Source organism: Podarcis filfolensis (assembly GCF_964270895.1).
Source record: "Podarcis filfolensis genome assembly, chromosome: 6".
In the NCBI taxonomy this organism is placed as follows: domain Eukaryota; kingdom Metazoa; phylum Chordata; class Lepidosauria; order Squamata; family Lacertidae; genus Podarcis; species Podarcis filfolensis.
Genome location: NC_139609.1, coordinates 50167477 through 50192007, shown reverse-complemented (window position 1 = coordinate 50192007; position 24531 = coordinate 50167477). Strand labels below are relative to the sequence as shown.

At 39.7% G+C, this 24531-nt stretch overlaps 1 protein-coding gene across 13 annotated transcripts in view; it reads left to right on the top strand.

Moving 5' to 3' along the window:
• The window catches only part of ST3GAL3 (ST3 beta-galactoside alpha-2,3-sialyltransferase 3), a 179318-nt gene that overhangs the window by 79392 nt on the left and 75395 nt on the right, over window positions 1-24531 (top strand). The window lies entirely within an intron of this gene.

Genomic DNA, 24531 nt, shown 5'->3' with positions numbered 1-24531 from the left:
GCTTTCCTGATGCATGCTGCCATGTTCAGTGGTTTTATAGAGCTTAATGAATGACATGAGTAGTGCTCTTAGCTTTCCAGCACCCCTGAAAAAAATATTGTTGCATATTTTATAGAGTTGGTCATTAGAAAGAGGTGACATCCTTCGTAATGTTTTGTTTTCAAATCTTTAAGATAATATTTAATTTCCTATTCATAATGTTCCTTTGAATGTATACTTTATATTTGACTTTCTTCAGTAAAGTTTGATTCCAGACTGTTTTATTTTATGTTTTAATGTAGGTTGTAAACCAAATTTTTTGCTTAAAATTAGAAAAAGTATAGAAATGAAAATAATAATAATAATTTTGCTCACTGCCCAGATCTGTATTCTCTGCTGACTAAAATAAATGCAGTGGTACCTTGGGTTAAGAACTTAATTCGTTCTGGAGGTCTGTTCTTAACCTGAAACTGTTCTTAACCCGAGGTACCACTTTAGCTAATGGGGCCTCCCGCTGCCACCGTGCCACTGTTACACGATTTCTGTTCTCATCCTGAAGCAAAGTTCTTAACCCGAGGTACTATTTCTGGGTTAGCGGAGTCTGTAACCTGAAGCGTCTGTAACCCGAGGTACCACTGTAGTTGGTTCATAAGTATAGATAATTTGAGGCAATTAGTTCTGATGTAGTGTCTAGATCAGATGGATAATCATTGTAACAATTGGAAGAAGTTTGTGGAGTAAAAGCACAAACGGAGGACTCGTGGGGAGGAATTTAGTGTTGTGCTATCATGATCATTAGCTCAAGAATTTCTGCTTGACAGATGGAACAATCTCCTCTCTCCTTTTCCCACACACTGTTCAGGGAGTTCTCCTGACTCCCCAGAGCCAATTTGGGGGAGGGAAAGCCCGATTGTGCTAGTGGGACTCATTGTGCTGGCTCCCTCTAACACAACCATTTAGTGGAATCCAGTGCTTGATTTTTTTATTAAAAAATAATAGTTCATTTCCTGCATTTCTTGACCTTATCTTACCATGCTGCTACACCATTTCTCTCACCACAATGTGGCACACATTAGGAAGGCTCATGGAACTCTGAGCCCCTTGCTTTTCTTCCCCTACTTCGAGGTACTTGCTTCAGAGCATAGGCAGGATAACAGCTGAGTGTAGATGAAGGAGGAAAGCAAAGTAAAAACATGTTGGTGGGGTTAATCTGGTGTATTTACAAATGGTGTAGTGCAAACTGTCCAGATTCCCGTGAATCTACGTAAGTACTGTGTGTTTCATTCCATGATGACTCAGATCTTTCAGGGACAGGTCTGTTTTGATGCTTGGGGTAATTCCCAGTCCACAAGAGTGCTCAGCTTGGGATAATGGGATGCTGATCAATTTGACATACTAGTCTTCCAAGTTACATAATAATAATAATAATAATAATAATAATAATAATAATAATAATAATAAATAAATACATAAATAAATAATTTATTATTTGTACCCCGCCCATCTGGCTGGGTTTCCCCAGCCACTTTGGGTGGCTTCCAACAAGGATGAAAAATACACTAAAATGTCACATATTAAAAACTTCCCTGAACAGGGCTGCCTTCAGATATCTTCTGAATGTCAGGTAGTTCTTTATCGCTTTGACATCTGATGGGAGGGCGTTCCACAGGGCGGGCGCCACTACCGAGAAGGCCCTCTGCCTGGTTCCCTGTAACTTGGCCTCTCGCAGTGAGGGAACCGCCAGAAGGCCCTCGGAGCTGGACCTCAGTGTCCGGGCAGAACGATGGGGGAGGAGACGCTCCTTCAGATATACTGGACCGAGGCCATTTAGGGCTTTAAAGTTCAGCACCAACACTTTGAATTGTGCTCGGAAACGTACTGGGAGCCAATGTAGGTCTTTCAAGACCGGTGTTATATGATCTCGGCGGCCGCTCCCAGTCACCAGTCTAGCTGCCACATTCTGGATTAGTTGTAGTTTCCAGGTCACCTTCAAAGGTAGCCCCATGTAGAGTGCATTGCAGTAGTCCACCAGGACCAGATAATAAATGCAGCACTGCAAATGAAGTCAAATTACATAGACAGTCACAGGACTTGATCAGACATATAAACAAGAGCTAGTTGGTGCCTCCCAAAAGTAAACTTGTTACAACTTCATATTTGAATGTCAAATTCTGAGGATGGGCAAGCGGAGGGGTTCTGTTACTCACATTTCCTTCTTTTAAGCTTTCAGAAGTATTTGGCTGGCAGCTTTTGGAAACGGTATTGGACTGGATGGGGACAGTGATTTGACCAACAGCAAGCCACGCCTTTGACATTCCTTTGCAGCTACAACACAGCATCCATTTTATAGAAGGCAAAACAGTGAGGCTCAGAAGCAAATAAATTGCATAATACCACAGATTGAGCATAAGGCATAGGCAGAGTCTCTGTGACAAATGACAGCACTTCAAAAATAATGTCCTTTTCTAAAAATTACCACTCCTAACTCAACATTTGCTGCAGTGCCATGATCTGAAGTTGCACCACCCCATCCTCAACTTTCTTTGTAGAATCAAATGGAAAAAAAAAATTAGAATAATAAATGGCTGTCAACTCTTATCAACAGCTATTTGTAATGATAGCTAACTTGAACTTCTGTGTTCCTGTATGTTTTACTGGGTAGTCACATCAAAGTGGTATGGGCTATAGGCAATATTATTATTAGTTGTACTCTATGTAGATCTGTTAAAATGAATGGACATGACTAACTTAGGCCCATTAATTCTAGTGGGTCTGTGTTGAGTAGAACTTAGATAGATACAAACCTGTATCTCAAAAATGAAGGACATAGCATCTTTGCCACAATATAAGATAAACTTTTATTTTGTAATCTTTCATATTGTGTGTACACTATATATTAAAATCATATTGTTTCCCCCAAACAATCACAGGAACAATAGTTTGCTAAGAATGCTGGGAATTGTACTACAGTTCCCAGAATTCTTTGGGGGAAGCCATGTGCTTTAGATGTATGGTATGTACACACCCTCTTTTTAATTTTTGTTGTTAGATGTACAGTATGGATTCCGTCACCCTTCCTATGTTTCTGTGGCTTGATCATGTAGGTGTGTCTACAACTTTGCTATGTTGCATTGTTTACTCTAGATGCGTAAACATTATACAGCAGTGAGCTTGATAATTATCTCAGGACTATAGTTTGATGTCCTTCCATCTTAAACAATTCTGGAATGTACCTTGGAAATGCCAGAAATAGGCTTTGGCTTCACTAAGTCTCCATAATGCAATCAAACAGGCAATAAATAGCAAGTACTTGGCAAGGAAATCTAACCCTAATGCATTCTGCACTGTCTTGTACAGTTTTCAAAAGAATTCAGTAAGGAAAAAATCTGATTGGTCAGATTTGCTTTGCAGGGGATATTTTGGAACAGTCTTCGTTTGGGACAGGTATTTTAGGACTGATTCTGTATAACTTTTTTCATTCATGGAGAAATACATGTGAAGAGTATTATGCTGGAATGCAAAATACTCATACTTCTTGCATTCGGATTTAACATTTTTCACATGTGTTCCTCTGTGGAAGAAAATTGTGTGTTTCACCTTATGTACCTAAGATGTGCCTCAAGAGGGAAATAAATTGATGTTTTAAAATAAAAGATATAACCATAGAAAAATGAACAATCGTAGGAAATCTTAAAATTGGAAACAAGAAGTAACTGATGCAATAAAATATTAAAAGTAAATTATGCAACAGGACTGAGTAAACCGAAACAGTCTATACCTGTGTTAATTTACAATATTGTTTATTGATGAGGACTTTTCCATATACACAGTTGAGGCTTGTGTACATGTTTATATAGAAATTCTGTAAACCTATGTATACTGCAAAGATTCTATTTAACTTGGCGGTTACTTTTTCATATAGATGCAAAGGGTCGTTTTTTTAAAAGAGAGAGAGAGAGAGAGCATGAGAAGGCAGGCAGCAAGGGAAGTGGCAGTTGGTATGCTGAACATAGAGGAAGGCTTCCAGACCAGTAATGTGCGATGGCACCTGCAGGATTCAGCTCCATTCCTGAAGAAAAGTTAAAGGTAAAATCCTCTCACATAGAGTAGTATGGAGTGAGAACTATCCCTAGTCTTACACCGGGCTCTCAGAGCTCCTTGAGGAAACATTGACCAGAAGGGGTAGTAGCAAGGAACATAGAACACTGGTAAGAGACTTGTTCCTATTGGCTGTTTTGGTCCAGTGACGATGACTTGCCTGATTCATATACACCTGGATTTCAGATCTTCTGCTCAGCCTTAGACTCACTTAGGGCAGGCACTCAGCAGACACCCCTGAGGCAGCATCCCTGTGGGCACCCCAACCATCTTGCCACCTCCACCACTGGTGGAAAAAGGGCACTGGCATTGGTGCCAGCTTCCAACAAGATCTCACATGATCTTGCCAGAAGTCTGCGCTGCCACCACACAACCTAGGTAAGTGATGTTTTCACAGGGGCAGCGTGTCCCTCAAACTCAACCCTACCTTCCACCCCTATCCAGGACACCTTCATACACAATTAGCCAAAAACATTAAGCTCTTATGCAGATCAGTTGTGTGACTGCATTTGGGCTAGATGGGCCATTGGCCTGATCCAGCAGGCTGTTTTTATATTCCTATGATGATAAGCTTTTGAAAGAGAAATTTCTTTTCAATATTAATTATGGAATGCCGTGATGTCACTTTTCTTGTATTTGTTTCTTTGTAAGAACATTAGCAGTCTGCCATGACTCACTTTATTCGGCAATGGGAATATTGTCATGGGGAAGAGAAAGAGCTTTTACCCCATAATCACTCATTTTAATTCTTTATATTTGCCTTGTGCACAGAACTACAAGTGAAACTCCGTTAAGCTAGGATTTTAATGGGTATTTGCAGGAACTAAAAATATTTGTGTAACATTAAAACTGTTGTTATTCTAAGGTTATAGTGTCCTATCTTGGTTGCCATCTCAATGTGTCAGTGAGAAGATTATCTCTCCCTGAAGAAACACAGTATGTATCTTTGTGTGTGCTGAAAAAGAATGAGAGAGAATAATAATTGTTTTTGTAAAGGTCAGAGTTGTGTCTTCTGAGTATTCCTGGGTTCCACATCAAAAGAAAGGACATCCTTTTCATGTTTCTCTCAAGATGAAAAATGAATACTGCACAGAAAACCTCCATGTTGAGATAAATATTTTATGATTGTAACACAGAAACTTTCATTTTGAAGTAATTCACAATAATAATCTTGGTCAGGACCATATAATATAATAACATGGCTACATGAGTATCCTGTCAGATGTCCAGTAGAATAAAATCCCCATATATGTTGTCTATTAGAAGGTGCTGGTGGCTGGTGGGGTAGGAAGAATGTTTGGGGGTCTCACCTGGTTATGTTTCAGCAAACACCATCTCTTTAATATCCTTGAAATGTGTCCCTGCATGTGTCTTGTCATTTCTGTGAAGGGTAATTTCCTTTTTTAAAGAGCTTCTTCATTTGTTGCAACCCTAGGCATCTTAGCTTTACTTCAGCTGTTGGGCCTAATTAGGCTTTCCGCATCTAGGCTTAAACCACCCACACCCAACCATCACGTGATGTCATATGGCATCAGGCTCAGGAGAGATAAACCTGCAGGATCTGTGTACCAGCAACTTGCTTGTTGAATCATAGTCTGATGTCTGAACTGGGCCAAAAAAAGAGGATTTTGGAACTGCTGAAGATTCTCAGGCGAGTTGGAATGAAACCTAATAGGATCTTTGCGGAGCATCTTGAGCTAAGCCTGATACCCAGATATAGTACTGGCAGTAACAGTAAAGGTTCATCACTGCTGCTTTTATTGTTCACCTGTTCCTCATCAAAACTCGGGTTCTGTTCTCAGGCAATATTTTAATATGCACTTTACTGCCTGTCAAATGTGTTAGCTTTGTACTCAATTCTTATAAGTTTGCCAATGCATCTGAATCACAAATGCCCACCTTTGCTATTCTAGTGCTCCTTCTTCCAACTCCCAAGATCTTCTATTCCTTCTGCCATCCCAGTGCTGTTCTGCTACATACCTCAGCCTTGGCGTGCAGCACCCTGGGCTATTTTAAACTGATGTCCTCTTTAGAAGAAACAGTTCCTCCTTATGAGATGGAATTCTGGTGTAAGCTTGTTTATGTGTCTCAGAAGTTGCTTCTGTTAGAACTGGAAGATGCTGAGCTATATAAAGGTAGATCCCGGGTGCTTTGCAGCTGTTGTGAAGCAGAAAAGTGACTCATAAAGTAAATAGATTAAAAAACTGTTAGTTCTTTTTCCCACCTCAACTCTAGTAGAACTGAAGGGCTCAGCGTAAACAGCAATAGCTTTCTACAATATTAGAGGTCAGTGAAGCAACTGTGCCAAATTGTTCAGAACTTTTTGTACAGAATAAAGTCTTTTGTGGACAGATTAAAGAAACCAATATTGTTTCTGTTATGTGGATACCAGATGGAGGTGTGTGCAGATGCACATATCTCTTGTGCAAGGATAAACAATCTCAGGGCTGGAGGCCACATCTGTTCTGCTAAGGCTTCTCTACCATCCTGTGTAGACCTGCATTGCTGTGTTGTGACTCACCCATGAGTAGGTCATTTCAGGGAGAAGGAGGTGGGGGAAGCTTTTCTAGAAGAAAAGCCTCAGTGGACCAGATATCGTTTATTGCCCACCGCAGCTGTAGTGTATTCATTCACAAGCTTTTTCACCTAGTATCAATTTATCACTTGGAATTAATCAGGGAGAATTTGGGCACATAATAATAATATTAATAACAGGTTTTACTAGGAAATGAAGGTTAAGCCTCTCTTACTTCCCAAACTTTCTATGTATCATATTTTTGTACTAGAAAATACAAGCAGGAGATGGATAAATGAAGTGCCTGAACAAGGCCCTTCAGCATACTCCATTGAACTAAGTCATTGCTCAGTTAACAGATGCTGCTTTGGCACCCTGGAGCCTTAGACTGGCTCCACAGCTGCCAACCCCCTCCCCTTCTATGTTCAGGACTTGCTTGCGTGCCAGCCTGTTGACAGCTGCTGGACATTATCTGCTGCAGTTTCCTTACCAACACTGGTTCCCACGCTGACTGCAGATGGAGAGGATTCAGCCATGTGATCAACTGTCATTTGTAATTGCCTGAATTCCTTATTTCTCTGTAAAACGTATGCTCTTTTAAAAGCTGCAGATTAAGAGTACATCTATTTTACATTTGGAAAACCTTGGCCTGTTCTTACAGGTTTAGAGTGGTGGGAGATGTCTTTACAGAGTGACTGAGAGAGAAGATACTACTATTTGTCAAGTACAACATTGTGGATACTGACAGTTCTGTTGTGGAAAACAAGCACTTCCTTGAATTTCCATCCCAGGGTACTTTGGTAGAATTCTTCTTTAGGATGACACAAAACACACAGCTTGTCATTTCCCAGCCCCTTCAGAAAGATAAAATTACTAATATTTGGGTTGTGGCTGGACTAGAAGAAGTTTATTGGCCAGTTTTGATTATTGTTGGTGGTGTTCTGAATTACTCTAGCTTTATTTTTAAATAGTCTAGTCCTAGTAAAACTGAGTAAATATTAGTAACTTTGTCATCCTGTATGATGATGTCTGTCAGCAAAGAGACAAGGGAAGTGTGTTCTTTTTAATTCTCTGTGGTCTGTCAGCTGCTTTCTGCACCATAGGCTACAATATTCTTCTGCAATGTGTTATATGTGAGGCTGTCTTTGAAGACAGTGATTTGTATTCAGAGGCATTCTGATTCTGTAGGTAGCATATAGCCATCATGATTAATAGCCACTGATAAGTAGCTTCATCTTCTGTAAATTTATTGAGTCTTCTTTAAAGCCACTTAAGGCTACAATTGTAATGTAAATTAAATTCAGTGGGACTTGCTTTTCAATAAACATAGCTAGGATCACATTTTGTGGTGAATTCCATAGTTTAACTATGTGCTGTATGAAGAAATACTTCTTTTTGTCTGCCCTGAATCTCCCACCATTCAGGTTCAATAGATGATCCCAAGTTCCAGTAACTACAACAGAAGTAGAAAAACCTACATTTCTCCACACCATGCATCATTATAAACCTCTGTTGTATCTCCCACACTCATCTTTCCTCATAGAGGAGTTGCTTAGTCCCATTATCATTTAGGTTGCCTTTCCTTCTGACCGGAACTGCATACAGTATTCCAAGTGGTGTTCCACCATAGATATCTAGAAAAGCATTACAGTTTTGGCAATTCCTCCCGCTGCCCTCCCCCGCCCCCCGTCCTCAGCACCTGCTGCACACGGGGTCTGTGGTTCATTGAGCAATCTACCAAGACCCCAGGAATCCTTTCCTAGATAATCACCACAAGCTCAGACCCCATCAGTTTATATGTGGTTAGGATTTCTTGCCCCAGTTTGCATCACTTTACACATATATTGAACTGTGTTTTCCATTCATCCATTTTGGAGAGATCTTTGAGCTTCTTCATTATGGTCCACATTATTTTAAACCATAGTTAAATGATCAAACATAGTTTAAAGGTGATCATACAGTATGCTGTTTCACACTACTGAAATCATGGGTGCTTTGCTCCTCTCCCACTCATGCTTCTGTTGAACAACAGCACATTGGGGCTCCGCCCTGTTTAGAGCTGGATTCAGGTTTGATGAAGCCCTAAGCTATTGAAGGTAATGGGGCCCTTTATATGTCCAGCTGTCCTTTGCTACATTTTGCCATGCAACCAGTCCATGCAGAATGTAGGCACTCTATATATAGAAATGAGCAAACCAGTGATATTTTAGGGAGCAGGCTAGCAGACGGACATCATAGGAGCCTAAACAACACAAAACACTTGCTGTATGTAGGTTTTATTTTATTTTATTTATCTTATATTTTGGAAATGTACATACAGGTTTTTTTCCTTTAGTTTTTTTTTGGGGGGCCCAAGAGAGTGGGACCCTAAGCTATAGCTTGTTTAGCTTATACGTAAATCCAGCACTGAGGTCCTTGTGTTAGACCTGAACATCCAGACTCAAGAGAGGAGGGCAGTGGGAAGAGGAGTTGCATGCCTTCAGCTGTGTCTTTGATAATGTGCTTTCCCCTTTCTCACAGTGAACCTGGTAGTAAGTTCAAACATTGTTAGTTCATGGAGAGCTGTCTCTTTCACTTGTAGTTCTGGAATATGTTCTTTTCTGGGGAAAGTTAGTTCTGAAGGGGAATCATCTTAGAATCACTGAGTGGAACAGAGGACCATAACACAGAGAGGGCTTTCTTAGTTCTAGAAGAGATTTAAGAGGCCCTTTAAGGGTCTGTCATCAAGCTGTGGGGCCAGGCAATGGGTAGCAGAAGAAGGTCTGCAGAAGAGTGGCAAGACCCCATAAGGGTGGCACCAGCATTTTAATATTCCTCCTGGGTGACAAAACTGCCCAAGGCTGACTCTGGGTGCTTGAAATAGAATTTTAAAGCTGTCACAGTGGGAAATATGATTTAAGCAATTCCCACTATTTAGCTTACTTTAAACTGCTGGAATGCAACAAGGTCAGGAGATGGAACTGCTGGCACACCACTCCTGTCTGTTACATTTATTTGGAATGTTGGTGTTAATGATGGTGCTGAAAGCATTCATGGCACTGAAGAATTGAGAGAGAGAGAGAGAGAGAGAGAGAGAGAGAGAGGAGTCTGGAACATGACTAGAAGCTGAAGAGTTTAAAATAAATTGTCTTGGAATAGGGAGGTGTGTTTCCAGTAGAAACTCTAGGAGAATTGCTCGGGGGAGCAGATATGTATGACACACACAAACATACATACACACAATGAGCATAAGCAAACTCTGTTGTGTTCTTAAAGTCACTTGGAAATATCTAAAGCAGGGATAGCCCATGTGGCACCCTCCAGGTGTTAGACTACACTTCAAGCATGCCTGATGATCAGGGATGTTGGAAGTTGTAGTCCAACAGCATCTGGAGGACAGCACATTGGCTATCCCTGTGAAATGGGATGAAGTTGCTGGGCAGACTTCTGAAACTTCAGGGATGAGAATGAAGCCCAGAGGTGTGAGTTACACACACTGCATCATACTTCTGAATAACCACAACTTAATTGATTTAATAGTAGTTGGGAAAGAGAACTTAGATCTACAGGGGTGATTTGTCCAAGACTGTTTTGGTTAGGTGTTTCATGACTAGGTCTAAAAGCTGAAGGCTTTCTAGAGTGTGAAGAAAAATTTAACTAGCCTTTAAGATGAAACTTAGCTGTGTCCTCAAACATGATAATACCCTTAATAACCTTATATTGAAACTGTCTTGGATCCCAGAAGAAATGTGAAATAGATTCTCCAAATTAACACACAAAACCTGAATGGTTCCAGGTCTTTATAGTTGCATTTCCACTCCCATTTCTGTGTTTTCTGGTATCTGTGCATGGATTTAGAGAAAGTCTTTGTGGGTTAGGTAATCTTTTATGTACATGATCACAAGTTTTTCAGTTGCTGAGAAATAATGTGCAGTGAACCATAGCAGATGAAACTTCCCAGTACTAATAACAGATTTGGCCAGAGAGGTTTTTGTTACTTCTCTCTCAGGATAAAATCACACGAGTGTGTATCTTTATGTCATTTGTTATCAAGTCTAAACCTTAATATATAGAGGCAAATGTCATCAATGATGCAGTTCCTGCGACAGCAATTATATGGGGTTTAGAGCTGTTTCTACTACTGTTCCATGCCGTTTGGACTTTAGGTTTCAAACATCTTTCAGCTTCTCTTCCTGCTGCATCAGAGCATTAGCAAACAGAGGTTCCTTTAAAACAAACACTATGGCAGTGGTTACCTAGCCTTCTCCTTTTGCTAGCTGCTACCTTATGTGGTTCCCCCCACCCCCAAAGAGGAATACTCTGTAGCAACCACTGAATTCTACTGAAACCAGAACAATTATTATGGTTTCCCTACATCCTTATTGTCCTTTCACTCTGTTTCTTTCTCATGAGAGAAATGGAACAACAAACAAAGCAGTAGCAGCAACCATAGTTCACCACTGTCTGTCTGGCGTGCTTTGACGGCTGCAACTACAACATGAGCTCTCATGCTTTAGTGGAGAGGTGCACTTGACATCTTGGAAGCATTTTTTTATTTGTTGCAAATGAATTTTGTGTTTGATGTTGTAAACCACACTTTGGTCTCTTGATGAGGAACAGTGTATCAATTTAAAAAATAACAATGGTGGTGATGATGATAGATAAAAATATGGCATTTAATTGAATTTATAAGCTCATTTGTGATCTTGTGTGCATATTAAGAATCTAAAATATTTGAGGTTTTCTGCTTTTTTGTTGTAATTTTGACATTTATTACCAGAAATATGAAATACACTAATGCTTCCTCAGTTTTCTACAAAACTGCTAATGTCACCTTTCTGGATGCTTACTACTGAATAATTTTATAGTAATTGTTGCTTAAATTTAAATATTCACTGGGAATTACTGAGAAGTTCTAGATCATTAATGTGAGCTGATGCTAAATGCCACTTGGATTCATTAAAAATGCTTTAAGGGGAAATTTAAGCTGAAGTAGGGCGTTATAAATATCTATAAACAAACCCAGATGCTTCCTGGTGTGCTAGGTGAATGCTTGTTTTTAGCCAACAAGCACTAAGAAAACCTGCTGGAAGTACTTTGCATTGCTAGTGACCAATCTCTCTTTCAAAGCCTCATGGGAACAATGTCTTTCAGTTCCAATAAGAAAGATGGCCAGTGTTATCAGATGTTTTATTACTCTCTCTCTTCCCCCTCTTTTAACCCCCCCCTTGCTTTGATACTATGGAAAATGTCTGCTGGACAGGCATTTTTGGAAAAGATTTCCAATGGCTCCCTTAAAATGTTCCATGGGATTAATTATATAAGGCATTTGGAATCTTTTAAAGCTATCAATTGCAATTGAATCATTACAACTTCTGATACATCTCTTTTTAATATGAGCTTTACGTTCAGATCAGCTGACATCTTTTTGGTTATTTCAGCTGCACAATAAAGAATCTTTTAAAGCTTCCCGCGAGGGGCTAGCAGTAGCTCAATGTTGCCTAAGTATTTCCATTGTACTCTCCTTGTTTTTGCTGCAAAGCTTCTGGAAGTGTCAACTTTTGGCCTGCAATGTTGTAGGACTGGTTTTTGCTTGAAGAGTGATTTAAATTATGAAGAGACCAGTTGAAACATTTTTAGAAAAGAAAAGTAATATCAGTGCACTTTCCACATCCATACAAAAGCGTGAGAGAGTGAGAATCAGCTTGGGTTGCCAATAGCTGACTGGTTAAAGCAACTAGGTTTATAGGATGACCACTTTAAGGTATGGGATGGGAGGTGAACCAGTCCCACCACCTCCGGTCCTAAAAAACAGAACTGAGAAAATGATGATGTAGGTTTTCTTTAACTGATTAGGAAACGGCGGGGCAGGGATAGTGATAATATGTTGTGGAGGGATGAGCTATAGCAGAAACATAAGCTGAAGAGGGCAATGCAAAAAACTGATTGCAAAAAGTGGGATATAATAATGTTGATGATGATGATGATGATAATTTTATTATTTATACCTGCCCATCTGGCTGAGGTATAAGCCATCTGAGTGGCTTACAGCAGAATATTAAAATACAATGATTCATTAAAAGCTTCCCTAAACAGGGCTGCCTTCAGATGCCTTCTAAAAGTTTGATACTGTAGTTGTTTATTTCTTTGACATCTGATGGGAGGGCATTCCACAGGGCAGGCACACTACCGAGAAGGCCCTCTGCCTGGTTCCCTGTAACTTTGCTTCTCGCAGTGAGGGAACGGCCAGAAGGCCCTCGGCACTGGACTTATTAAATAAGTAGTGGTCTGCCTGCAAGTGCCACTGTTACAGCTGTCAGTACCTTCCTGCACATGCATACATTGTTAATGACCCATTTAGAGTCTGAGTGCTTTATAAGCAGCTTGCAGCACCATTAATAAGGGACACTCATATTGAAATGTAAGTGTGATACTGTACCTAAAAACATGTGTCAGAAATACTGTCACTATTCACTGGGGATCTGTTTATTGTCAAATTTAGTTTTCAAACTAGCTGCTTGCATATAGCAAGATTATTATTATTTTTTTTAAAAAGGGGTGCTTTATAGTGAGCTATGGGAAATTTGGGGGGGTGGATCTGAAACTAAAAGCATTACTGTATTATTTTGCTCCAGTTGCCAAGTGGCTATAATACATTTCTAAAAACCATACCTTCTGCTTAAGAGGCTTGCATGTGTACAACTTTCTAAGTTGCCAGAAGGTATTATAATCTCACTGCTTTGCAGCTGACTGGAGGCAAAAGCCTTTAATTTTGCAAGAACCGCATTTTAAATCTGGCACTTAAAGGTATTATTTCCATACTGCCTTCTTTTTGGCTTCCAGGATTTTAGTAAGTTGACTAAGCATTTTGATATATTTTCTGTCAAATCTCAGTTAAGAATTGAAATTTTAATTTAATTCAATTTAAAGTCAAGCCCAACTGAATTTTTACTACAGCCCTAGTGGTAGCTTTCTGTAGGAACTGGGATGTAGTACAGTTCAGGGAGTAAGAAATAAAGTCCAAGAAGGCAGGAAAATCCTGAGAGAGAGAAGTTCTTTGTAGGTCTCATACAGATAACATATTCCATACATAGTTTTTCATTCTTCTCTTTCCTTCTGCTTTTCCGTAAAAGCCAAAGAGGTGGCAAAATTATGTATTTCCATGTAAAAATACCACAAAGTGATGGATTCTTGAGAGTAATTACTGACCCAGGAAAGCAGAGTGGAAGTTTTTGGCTTGGTGAGCACAAGTGAAAACTATGATGCTTTCTTACAAAGTGAGGGCCATGTGTTTTACTGCAAACAGCAACTGAGAAACAAAACTGATGTGGAATATTTGGTATTTGTTGGCTACAATGCTTTAGGTTGCTTAGAATCAGATGGTGCCTGCTGCATATTTGAGTCATGCTAGTGTTGTGGAAGATTGGTTTCATCAATCCTTCTAAGCAATGTATTTCAACCATTTCATTTACTGTAGGCGTCATGCAGATTTACCTGCAAGCAGAGAGTCTTCCTGCTGTGATGAGGGTTTTCCTAGAGTCTGTGCCTACCACAATCCCCTGCCTTTGGTCCTTAAGCAATACATGTACAGCCTCCAGATTGAATGCAGATTGTCTCTTTTTACCTCTTTCCCTCATGCTTCAGGTCAGGTGGGATGCTTGCTTGTTTTTTCTCTTACTCTCAAGTACTTTTGCATCTTCATGTGAACAAGTACGTGGCACTCTTTAAAGAAGAAGTCTTAACATTTTTAAACTCATGGAAATCAATTCTGAAAAGAGGGGCGGTAGTTTCATGATTGACTCAAAGGCCAACCAATCAAATCTAGCTTTTGCTCCTTACAGTGTGGTAGGAGGGAACAGTTTCACTTACCTCATTCTGGGAGAGAGGATTGTACATATATGCCACAGATATAGTAAGTGCACTTCTGCAAGAGCCTCATAGAAAAAATATCAAATCAAATCAATCTTTATTACGGTCCAGAGACCCCACAAATCGTTACAAAGCAATGCACAATTCATACAGCCTATGTCTAGGTTAAACAAGCATTTTGTTCAAAAGATAGGGATCATTGGTTCTTGCAACCACCGATAAAAACTTTGCCACTGCTAATGTTCTAGCGTTTGTCCGGTCTTCCAATAGGAACCTGACATAGTGAGCCTCTGATTTCCCGGGAAAGGTACCAGCAAGGGTAATAGAAAAAATATGTATATCTGTATGCACTTCTAATTGAATCCATTTCCCCCTCTCCCTCAACCAATATACGTTAGTACCTAATCAAGTGAGCATCCCCAAAATAAATATGGGCATAAGATTTTTGGCTCTTGCTTCTGAAGCACAAAATAATGGAGCGAGCTGTAATTTTTTATTGGATCAGTTCTTTCTGACTGTTAAGTGTATGCTAGACTTAAGCTTTATAAAGTAGTTGTTCAGGTTCAAGGAGAAGAGCTGAGCTTTATGCAAATAAGAATGATTAGGATTAAGCTGTGTTCCAGCCATTCTGAGAAGGTACAATTTCATTTGCAAAATGTTGAATCAATACATTTGCTTTCTTGAGAACAAATACTGGGGGAAACTTGCCAAGAGAACAGGGCTTTTCTTCTTCCTGCAACATGCTATTGAGATTCTTTTCTCCACCATCTGCTGAGAAAGCTATGTACTGAATGGGTTGATCTTAATCCCCTTTCCACAAGCTCTGGATGAGATAACCGATAGAAAATCACTAGGGTGGCAGTGAGAAATGGTTGAATTACATGAGCCAAGACTTGCCCTTCACCAGCCTCTGCAACATTGAATAGAATCCTGGAACACTCTTCCCAAGATGCATGCTGCAGCTACTTCTTTTGGCTGGCTTGAATTGGAGACAGTGCAGGAAGCTGTGTGTGAGCCAAGAGGTATATCCTGGGAATTGCCTGCAGCATTGCGAAAGTTGTTGAACTGCAGCTTTAGTATGCACATTGCAGCCACATTGTACGACAACCCATTTCCCTTAGCCACCTTGTCTTTCACAGGCTGTGCTTAATGAAGGAGAAGGTACCCTGCAGGAGGCTGTGGATGTGCCCATACAGTGGTACCTCGGGTTACATACGCTTTAGGTTACAGACTCCGCTAAGCCAGAAATAGTACCTTGGGTTAAGAACTTTGATTCAGGATGAGAACAGAAATCATGCGGCGGCAGCAGTGGGAGGCCTCATTAGCTAAAGTGGTGCTTCACTGGGGTCAAGCTTGCAAAAATATATCACTTGCCCGATAATAAATGTTGGAAATGTAAAGAAACTGAAGGTACATTCTTTCACCTTTGGTGGACGTGCCCAAGAATCAAGGCTTTCTGGGAGATGATATATAATGAAATGAAAAAGGTATTTAAATATACCTTCCTGAAGAAACCAGAGGCCTTCCTTCTGGGCATTGTTGGCCAATTGGTGCCAAAGAAGGAAGGAACTTTTTTTATGTACGCTACAACAGCAGAAAGAATACTTATTGCAAAGTATTGGAAGACACAAGAGCTACCCACCCTGGAAGAATGGCAGATGAAGGTGATGGACTATATGGGATTGGCAGAAATGACTGGCAGAATCCGAGACCAGGGAGAAGAGTCGGTGGAAGAGGATTGGAAGAAATTTAAAGATTATCTACAGAAATACTGTAAAATTAATGAATGTTAGAATGATGTTGGATAGAAATTAAGTGGTTTCAAGCTGTAATGCTTTAAGAATATGGAAAAAGGGTATAAATAGGTAAAAACATAATTAAAATGATGTTGGGTTGGAAATAAGTGGTATTAGCAACAAAGTTAATAAGAATATGCAAAAATGAATTGATAATGGATGAAAATACTGAGTTATAAAATGTTAAGTTATAGAGATAAGATAAATGAAAGAGGGCAAGGATTTGCTGATTTGATTATTTAAATGGGAATACAAGAAGGGGAGGTGTGAGGAAGTCAAAGAAACAAGCAAATGAGTTTTAAGTTATGAAAAAGAATTGTTTTTAATTTTTCTTATTTTTGTGTGTGTTTATTCTTATTTTTTTTGTTTCTTTTATTATGTGTTTTTGTATATTTGTTTTTGTAAAATCTTAATAAATATTTCTTAAAAAAAAAAAAGCTAAAGTGGTGCTTCAGGTTAAGAACAGTTTCAGGTTAAGAACGGACCTCCGGAACGAATTCAGTATGTAACCAGAGGTACCACTGTATTTTGTTTACAACCAATACATGGTGAAAGCCTGCACTAGATTCTCCATTATTCAGAAAGTCTCCTTTCTCCTACCAATGTCTATGCAGAAGGCTAAATTTATGCTTCCCTGTATTTAATGCTCAGAGAGTGCAGCTACACTTTTTAAAAGCTGTTATTTCTTTTTAATTTTGCATATTTGCAAAAGCATTTGGCATACACCTCACAGCTAGCTTTCTAAATCCCCAGCCTATCTCTGATCCATTTAGGGGAAACCGAAACTGTGCTTAAGGGTTTGTTTCAGAGCCTTTTGCCTCTCTTCCAACATGGCAGTTTCTCGTGTATCCATCTCACATGTATTATTTCTAAAAGCTGTTCTTATAAAGAGGTTTTACAAGCTTACTCTTGATTTGGTAAAATATCTGTTTATATAATTTTTCTTTTAAAAATTTGTCCCCTCAGGATCTCAGGAGGGGTGTTTATATTAAACAGCATTTATGTAAATCAGTATGATTATAGAACATGTTGGTTTGCTGATAATTTCAGAGTCAGAAAGCAGTGGAACAGGCAGAAAAATACATGGACAGCCCTGTGTCTGACAAGTCCTGTGCGTGGCGTAGGTTGAGAAGACTGTTTAGAAAAGAGTAGTTATTTTTGGCATTTTCTTCGTGTTGTGGACAGAGTCGGGAACTGTTGTTTCTAGGAAATTCTGACATTAGGTTTAAAGATAGAAAGGCCTGTTGTGAAACAACACTGGACTTTGTTTAATGCATTGCAAGTGGAATTCCTGTTAAGTGTAATAGAAGAGTGCTATCTGGAATAGTTTCCTGCCTAGATTGCCATAGAAGTAATTAATATAGGCTTTGCAGTTCCCAAGTAATGGCTTTTTGGGGAGGAGCTCTAGTACATAGTGTACAAAATGCACTTAAAACGGGTGACAGGACTGCCTTTGAAGTCCTTGAACTGAGACACATGCTCCCCTTCCCCAGCGACATGAAATTGAGTTTACAGAGAAACAAACTGTATCTCTTGAACCAAATGAATTATTCTGCTTTGATTCCCAAAACAGTTTAGATGTGTATGCTTTGTGACAGGACTTGGTGGTGATAAGATGGCAGCACCATCTGAACAGAGGCAGGGCTAGTTTTTCAAGTGCTTGTCACTTAAAAGGTTAGATTAATAGTGCCTATGTCTTGGAGTGGTACAATGAATGGCTCAAGATATGGGGGTGCAGCGGGCATATTGTACCCTTGCCTCGAGTCAAAACGGGGCCTGGGACCTCAGAAAACATTTGCATATATTGTGTGAAGACTAGCATTTACATAAGCCTACATAAAACACCATGACATTTCTTCTCCCAGAGCATAGGTTAACTTCAGCTTTGCGTTTGGACTTAATTATTAACACCAGAGTAGGAGGGAACTGTGGGATGCGGGTGGCGCTGTGGGTAAAACCTCAGCGCCTAGGGCTTGCCGATTGCATGGTCGGCGGTTCGAATCCCCGTGGCGGGGTGAGCTCCTGTCTTTCGGTCCCAGCTCCTGCCCACCTAGCAGTTCGAAAGCACCCTTAAGTGCAAGTAGATAAATAGGTACCGCTTTATAGCGGGAAGGTAAACGGCGTTTCCGTGTGCTGCGCTGGTGCCGGCTCGCCAGAGCAGCTTTGTCATGCTGGCCACGTGACCCGGAAGTGTCTCTGGACAACGCTGGCCCCCGGCCTCTTAAGTGAGATGGGCGCACAACCCTAGAGTTGGACACGACTGGCCCGTACGGGCAGGGGTACCTTTACCTAGGAGGGAACACAAGACCCCTCGACTTGTATATGTCATTCTATGCAAGTCTAGTATTATATCCAAACCAGGCCTTTGACTGCTTTCAAGTTCTCTGCTAGTGAGACTTAAGTTTGGCTTGTATCAATTAATTGTAATCTACAAACTGTAAAGTACCTTACGCAGTTTGGATGTAATGATGAAATCTGGTTAGTACTTTATTAACAAGCAGATGCTTCTTCTTTTTTGTGAACAAGCAGATGCTTCTGATCTCCTCCCTGCAGCTGTTCCATAGAAAGATGTGGGAGCATGTAAACCTAGGTTTGCTTCTATTCACATAGCACTATGGTTTAACTACAATATGCAAAGTAGACCTGGTATCAACCTTATTAGATCCTTAAGCAATTTTTAGAGTTTTGTGGACCTGATAATACTCTTCTACAAAAATCAGAATTCATTTTAGCCTTAGTGGCAATGATTATAACTTATTTTTAGAGCAGTTTTGAACAACCACACGTGGTTACTGCAGCAGGGAGAGAACAGGAAAAGGTTTGCATAGTGAAGGATACAGCCACATGAAGCAGTGGTTTATTTTTATTTTTATTTTCACAGTAAGAGCTAAACTAGGAAATTATTTAAATTTGATGGCCATCACCAATCCGTGTCTCTTTCCCTTGTCTCGTGGTGACATCTAGCTGAAGCAGATGTGTGATGTAATGCCATTGTGACCAGCATTTCTCAGTCCCTGTTCCATTTCATTTACCACTTCATTGACTGCTAAATGTAAGTGGTGAGTGAAATACTAAATGTGATGCCTCTTCAAGCATCTCCTTCAGCTAGAGGTTAACAAGAGACAAAGAATCATGGATTAGCATGGCCATGTGTTTCAGATAATGTCTACCTCTGGCCCTGAATAAAGCTAGTAATATATTGGCTCTGATTCAGGCTCTGTCAGCGTTTAAGTTGCTAAGAATTATATCGCTGGCACTTACTTATTAGATTGCTGTTTATTTCTTGTATCTGTGGATAGTGATGCTGAAAACTGCATTCTTCTTTCTGTCGGACATAATTCCCCATCCAATATGCAACCATCAGCCTTCTGTTTTCTTAGTATAATCACTGCAGTTAAGACTGCTACCTGCGGAACCTGTTTGATGCCAGCTAATATTGTAAACAGTGTCCAGCAATGGACTTTCCTCCCTCCTCTTCCTTTCATGCTTGCTTGTACTAAGGAAATTTGATCAACATGAAGCTTTGGCTGTCTGTCTGCTGTTACTATGTGTGAGACAGGGGTGGGAGAGAAAGGGAGACATACCAGCATACCTGTGACAAAAGAGCATGTGCATAGATATGCAGACTGAGAATTCACTCACTACTTTATGCTTCCTTTTTGCAAATTGTAAGCAGTAAATTCCCTCAGATTTTGCTTACCTTCTCTGTGTTTCAGAATACCCCGAAACTGCATCCCCTTGGCTCACTCATACTAGAAGCATTGGGTGCTCCAGTAGGTTTATGGATCAGCTCTACTACGCTCCAAAAATAGTAATTCAGCCCAGCTGCTTTCAGAGTAATATGTTAAATACAAAAAATGACACTAACGTAGTGGCAATGATTAGACTTTATACTAATTTCTTTCAAACTGTTCCTAATATTCTGCTTCTCATTCGTAGGCAGACCACAACAATGTGATTGCATTGAAAATGTCATGTGAAAGGCGGTTTCTGTCTAAATTAAGTTCCAAAATACATAATAAAAAGTGTCTTAAAATGTGACTACTTTTCTGTATTCATTGTGAAAAATGGCAAAAGGACTTAATTTTGCAGCCAGCTGTGCCCTAGAAAGATTTCATTATATTATACTTGTATTGCACGGCAGCAACTTGTCATGCTCTCTTGTTTATTACCAAGACATTCACAATACTTAGCCAGGCTGTAACGGCAAGCTAATGTGTGTCTGTGTCCAATACTCTGAATGGTCAAGAGCTGTTCTTGTCCCTGGTCCTGGGTGCTGTACTTGGCAGAGAGAAGTGACTCTCACATGAAAGTCAAAATAGAAATATATTTTGGGTCAAACTGGGCTCTGAAAGACATTTCTCTCTTGTAGTCATTAATTTCCAAAAAAACAAGCTTTGGAACTAAGCCAGCTCATATTATCCAAAGCTCATATTATCCCTCATATGGCAAAATACACAATACATTACTTGGACTTGATCAGACTAATTCCCTGTTCCCCATTTTTCTCCACTATTGGTTTAAAAATATGTGAGCAATATAAATTTAAATTCAGTCAGAGTTGTTGTTTCTCTTTATAAATATCCTAAAATTGTCACTTCCAACAGCTTTCTAGAGCAGCCATAAAGGAAGACCTCTGTAAATAGAGACATGTTTCCATAGCAAAAAAAAAACAAGTGCTGCTCTGGTTTTGTTTTCAGTTTAAAACTTCAGTGTGTTTTTTTGGCCCTTGAATCCAGGCATCTGTGTGACAGCTGGCTTTGATGGGCTTCTTCTTCCCTTTATTATTCAGAAGACTAAAAAGGATGAAGGGTGAGCAGGTAACAAGATCTAGTTCTTACGGTGGTGTGAACAGCCAGTTTATGGTATGAGTACAGTTGTGATAATGGTGAAGGTCTGATGTGGCACCCTCCAGGATTAGGGCAAGCTACCAAAATATACTTGGAGAAACAGGCAGTGTAAGATGACAAATGAAACCTAGAAAAGGATGACTAAAGTGACTATCTGGCTCTCAAACAAACAAACAAATCATCACTAACAACCACGAGAGTGTATCTGAAAGGATTTTTTATGATGAGGGATATAAATTATTAATTAAACAAGTAAATGTCACAAAAAATTAAGTACTCTTTTATACCGTATACCAGCTCTTCTTAAAATCAGCACTTCATATAAGTAACATCTGTTTAAGAGAAAGTGAGTGTGCTCTTGATTATTCTTGTTATATTTTGTCAAATTCTTACTGCCCATTTTATTTCTAAGTCTTGTCCTCTTGTGCCGGATTTAGTAGATGTGGTTGAGCCTGAACTAGGTGGAGCTCATTGTGTTGCCAAAGAAAATAAGTTGTCTCTCTGCGTGTTTTAGAAAACTGATTTTGGAGATTATACACATTGTTTGTAAGCTTTATAGGCCTGTCTGCACATATTTTGCTTCTATTAGTCTGGTATGCTACATTTTTATACAGTATTATGAATTTTGTGTCTGCTTTATTTGAATTAAACTGTGTATCTGAAACAATATATTGATTTTGAAAACTTATATTAAATATACTAATTAATTTTCAGAAGAAAAATAAATCTCGTCAGTGGCATCTCTGGAGGTTTTTCCAGAGTCTAATAGTTTATTAGCTTGTACACAGATATTGAATTTGCTGCTGTTGTTTACTTTTGAAAGAGCACAAGAAGCAATTTCCCTCCCCTGCAGTTTTTCCATGACCTTCTAGACCAGTGGTTCCCAATCTTTACAAGTAAATGGACTCCCTTTTAACCATGAAGATGTTGCAGATTTGCACATACTAATTGTTGCAATTTTAGGCTCCATAAATTAGGAAAATAATGACAGCAAACTATTACGAACTCAGTAACCTTAGATGAGGTAGAGATTTGATCTGATTCATCAGGGCTCTTCTTGTATTAACACAACTGTGCATAAGGAAAAATTGAAACAGGTGCATATTTTATACCACTGCAGCACTTAAGATGGAGAAACAGAAACACTTCTGAAATACTGTCTTCTGCACTATTTTCAAACCTGCGTGTCTTTTCATCATAGCGTGGCCATCTCCTTGTCCTCTGACTGCACTCCTATGCACTTATTTTGAGGATCCCAAATCAATCGTTATGCAGGGGATTTGCTCAGAAATTGGAAAAGGACAAAAGATGAAAAAGATTTAAAAAGCTGGTGTTTCCGAGCTCTTCCTCTACCATGTTCTTGCCATTGCTTTGCTGGGGAAGCCATGTGTATTAAATATCCTTTAAATATATAGTGTAGCATTGGCCTGTGCTACACAATTAGAGACTGTGTAAGGAGAAGTTTAATTGTGCACAGATGACTGATTCCTGAAGGAAACACAGTATCTTGTTGAATAAAATGAACCCCAAAATATGAAAGGAAGTAAGTATTTATTCCATCTAAATTAGAGTAAATAGATTTTACACCCACCCAAAAGCCCCTCTGAATATTTTCTATCTCCTGTTTGCTATACACATACATTACTCAAACCAAACCATTTAGGGGTGGGGGTGGGGGACAGATTATGTGTCTGATTGTTCTCTCCATGCCTATAAATGCATGAGAGGGAAGAGAATTGAGAGAAAGACCAAAATACATTGTGTATGTAAGTAAGTGTCACTTTGAGACAGAAATTTTAAATCCTGTGAATTGACATGTTTATGAGATTGAGGGGAGGGGAGATTAAACACTTATATGGTATTGCTGCTTGGTGAAAATGAGAGTAAATGTAAGCATAGAGAAGAAAGAGAAAATGGCAGGAGGAATGGAAAGGTCAGGACTGAGTTCACTGTTTCTTTTTCTTTGCAAAAATTCACTGCTGCAGCATAACCCATTATCATTCTCCTCCCTCTGAGACAGACACACGCATACAGATACACACACACACACACACCAGTTGCCACTTCTGGGGCAAAATAAGTTGGCCCCAGTGACCATGTGTTGGTAACCACAAGCTTGGACTACTTTAATGTGCTCTGTTTGGGGTTGCCTTTATGGCTGGCAGTGTGGCTAATTGTTAATTGAGACAGTTTACTATGAGCATGTAACATTCCTTATAAAAGTATGCACCTGGGCCAGTTTTAAGGTTTTAGCTGTAAAGCCCCAAACAGCATGGGGCAGGGTTATCTGAGGGAATGCCTTCTGTCATATAATCCTGCCTGATCACTAAAATATTCCAACAATGGCCTCCTGGTGGTTCCTCAGCCTGCAGAGGTCCATCTCCTAAGAAATGGTGTTGTGGTGCCCAGTCGATAGAACAAGCCTTCCACTGAGATAAGGCAAGTGCCTACTGTTAATGGTTTTCAGGACTTGGTAATTCCCCCAGTCCTTTTATTTTCCAGCCACACTGTGTGATGTCTCCTACCAGCCTCTTCTGTTTTGAATGAGATTAGTATACTACTACTCATGCATTATCTTGTTGTAATCCTTACAACAACTCTGTAAAGTTTAATATTATCCACATGATGCACTTAGGAGGCTGAGAAGGGTGACTTGCTGAAGACTACGTAGTGAGTTCATAACAGAAGTGACATTTGAATGGAGGATTTGTGGCTCAACTGTTTTAGCCTCTGCGCCACACCAGTTCTGAGTATTAGATTTAGAAGCAGTAATTTTCTTTTGATTTAGTTTTCAAGTCAACTGAATGGCATGTTGTATATTCAGTTTTTGTATCCAAATTAGGCTTGAAGGATTGTTATGCGGTGCTTTGCTAGAACTTGTGGTATAGTGTATAGGAATACTGTATGTTCTGAACTGTATGATTACAGTTGTATCTTGGATCCCGAACGCCTTGTGAGTCAAATGTTTTGGCTCCCAAATGCCACAAACCCAGAAGTGAGTGTTCCAGTTTGCAAACTTTCTTTGGAACCTGAATGTTCAATGTGGCTTCCGCAGCTTCCAGTTGCGCCTGCAGCCAGTCAGAAGTTGCGCCTTGGTTTCCGAATGTTTTGGAAGTCGAACGGACTTCTGGAGTGGATTCCGTTCGACTTCTGAGGTATGACTGTATTGGTTTTCTTTGTGTAGCTTCTGGTTGGGTATGTGGATGCTGTCATCATGAACTCTGAATTGTATATTTGGAATAGCTTATACTGGAAAGCTTTTTGCATCCTTTGCAGGGGTATTCCTAAGATTAAAAGAGCCACAGGTTCCCTGACTCCTTTTTCTCTGTTTGATTTGCCCCCTATCATTGCTGGCTGCTGAGCCACATGGTTTTATAATTTGCACTTAGGTAAAAAAACCTTTTTTCTTCATTGAGTTCCTCCCCACTTTTAAAAAAAGATTCTG